This window comes from Tachysurus vachellii, chromosome 2, assembly GCF_030014155.1.
Source record: "Tachysurus vachellii isolate PV-2020 chromosome 2, HZAU_Pvac_v1, whole genome shotgun sequence".
In the NCBI taxonomy this organism is placed as follows: Eukaryota; Metazoa; Chordata; class Actinopteri; order Siluriformes; family Bagridae; genus Tachysurus; species Tachysurus vachellii.
The window spans coordinates 38,490,844-38,493,460 of record NC_083461.1 but is presented as its reverse complement, the minus strand read 5'-3'; the positions used below and the strand labels follow the sequence as shown (position 1 = coordinate 38,493,460).

General features: G+C 41.0%; 1 protein-coding gene across 2 annotated transcripts in view; it reads right to left on the bottom strand.

Annotated features, from left to right (window-relative positions):
• The window catches only part of LOC132841958 (FERM and PDZ domain-containing protein 1), a 24,959-nt gene extending 24,184 nt beyond the window's left edge, over positions 1–775 (bottom strand). For both annotated transcript variants that reach the window (XM_060864617.1, XM_060864618.1), the window contains exon 1: positions 584–775. The gene's annotated coding sequence lies outside the window, so the exon portion shown is untranslated. The remainder of the gene's footprint in view (positions 1–583) is intronic.
• Positions 776–2,617: the final 1,842 nt, after the last annotated feature.

Genomic DNA, 2,617 nt, shown 5'->3' with positions numbered 1-2,617 from the left:
GAGGCCAATCCTTATACAGTACACTCGTCCTTCAGTGTGTACGAGACAGCGTTTGTTGTTTATAACAACCTGCTTTAAGCCATTTTCAATACCTGTATAATAAATACGAACAAATTTACTGATTTAAGTCTTGGATTTTGGTTCCATATGCAACTCCAGATCATGACTTAAACATCTGACACCTATAATGATGAACCAGCACATAATGCTAACTGAACACTGTGGATCTCACTGTACAGACGTATTATTAATAATCATTAACACTTATTGTATATTATAAGTATACATATAGAAAGAGATGCAGTGATAAAACGGCACAGAAACACGTCACACTTTATATAAGATTATATCAATGTCTATAATGTTATGGTCTTAAATTGTCATCTATAACAATGAATTATATATAAGCCCTCTATTAGCCCTGATAGTGTTGAATTAGTGTCGAATTAACAACACGTTTATTTCAATTACTACTGATATTAGCTGAATTAGCTAATTAATCATGTAGCTAATTAATCATGTAGCTAATTAATCATTTACTGACGACGGTGCAAAGAAATATGAAATATTTTTAAATACTTACCTCAAAGATGTATATCTGTATATATATTTGACACCTCGGGTAACAGAATTATCCGTTTGCATGAAGTTTAATGTAGATTTTAAAATAAAAATCCCTTAAAACCCGTTTTATAAATTCACTAAAACAGCGCGAGGCGTTTTAGAGGAAGCCACGCGCATAGTGCACGAGGAAAGATGGAGAAGAACCGTTAATCTCCTCTCTCTCTCTCTCTCTCTCTCTCACTCTGTCTCGTCTTTATCTCTCTCTCTCTGTCTGTCTCTCTCTTCTTTATCTCTCTCTCTGCCTCTCTCTCTCTCTCTCTCTCTCTGCCTCTCTCTCTGCCTCTCTCTCTTCTCTCTCTTCTTTATCTCTCTCTCTCTTCTTTATCTCTCTCTCTCTGCCTCTCTCTCTTCTCTCTCTCGTCTTTATCTCTCTCTCTCTGCCTCTCTCTACTCTCTCTCTCTTCTTTATCTCTCTCTCTCTGCCTCTCTCTCTTCTCTCTCCTTTATCTCGCTCTCTCTGCCTCTCTCTCTTCTCTCTCTCTTCTTTATCTCTCTCTCTCTCGCTCTCTCACTCTGTCTCTTCTTTATCTCTCTCTCTCTCTGTCTCTCTCTTCTTTATCTCTCTCTCTCTGCCTCTCTCTTCTCTCTCTCTTCTTTATCTCTCTCTCTCTCTGCCTCTCTCTCCTCTCTCTCTCTTCTTTATCTCTCTCTCTCTCTGCCTCTCTCTCTTCTCTCTCTCTTCTTTATCTCTCTCTCTCTCTCTCTCTCTCTCTCTCTCTCTCACTCTGTCTCTTCTTTATCTCTCTCTCTGTCTGTCTCTCTCTTCTTTATCTCTCTCTCTCTCTTCTCTCTCTCTTCTTTATCTCTCTCTCTCTCTCTCTGCCTCTCTCTCCTCTCTCTCTCTGCCTCTCTCTCTTCTTTATCTCTCTCTCTGCCTCTCTCTCTTCTCTCTCTCTTCTTTACCTCTCTCTCTCTCTCTCTGCCTCTCTCTCTTCTCTCTCTCTTCTTTATCTCTCTCTCTCTCTCTGCCTCTCTCTCTTCTCTCTCTTCTTTATCTCTCTCTCTCTGCCTCTCTCTCTTCTTTACCTCTCTCTCTCTCTCTGCCTCTCTCTCTTCTCTCTCCTTTATCTCGCTCTCTCTGCCTCTCTCTCTTCTCTCTCTCTTCTTTATCTCTCTCTCTCTCGCTCTCTCACTCTGTCTCTTCTTTATCTCTCTCTCTCTCTGTCTCTCTCTTCTTTATCTCTCTCTCTCTGCCTCTCTCTTCTCTCTCTCTTCTTTATCTCTCTCTCTCTGCCTCTCTCTCCTCTCTCTCTCTTCTTTATCTCTCTCTCTCTCTCTCTCTCTCTCTCTCTCTCTCTCACTCTGTCTCTTCTTTATCTCTCTCTCTCTGTCTGTCTCTCTCTACTTTATCTCTCTCTCTGCCTCTCTCTTCTCTCTCTCTTCTTTATCTCTCTCTCTCTCTGCCTCTCTCTCTCTTCTTTATCTCTCTCTCTCTGCCTCTCTCTCTTCTCTCTCTCTTCTTTATCTCTCTCTCTCTCTCTCTGTCTCTTCTTTATCTCTCTCTCTCTGTCTGTCTCTCTCTTCTTTATCTCTCTCTCTTCTTTATCTCTCTCTCTCTGCCTCTCTCTCCTCTCTCTCTCTTCTTTATCTCTCTCTCTGCCTCTCTCTCTTCTTTATCTCTCTCTCTGCCTCTCTCTCTTCTTTATCTCTCTCTCTCTGCCTCTCTCTCCTCTCTCTCTCTTCTTTATCTCTCTCTCTGCCTCTCTCTCTTCTCTCTCTCTTCTTTATCTCTCTCTCTCTATCTCTCTCTCTCTCACTCTGTCTCTTCTTTATCTCTCTCTCTCCCTCTGTCTCTCTCTTCTTTATCTCTCTCTCTCTGCCTCTCTCTCTTCTCTCTCTCCTCTCTCTCTCTTCTTTATCTCTCTCTCTCTCTCTCTCTCTCTCTCTCTCTCTCTCTCTCTCTAGTAAAGTCTACATTTTCTAGTTTTCTATCATTTTCATTCTATTCACTGTTTTTTTTTATTTAGTTTTATTTCAGTTTAATTTCAGTTCA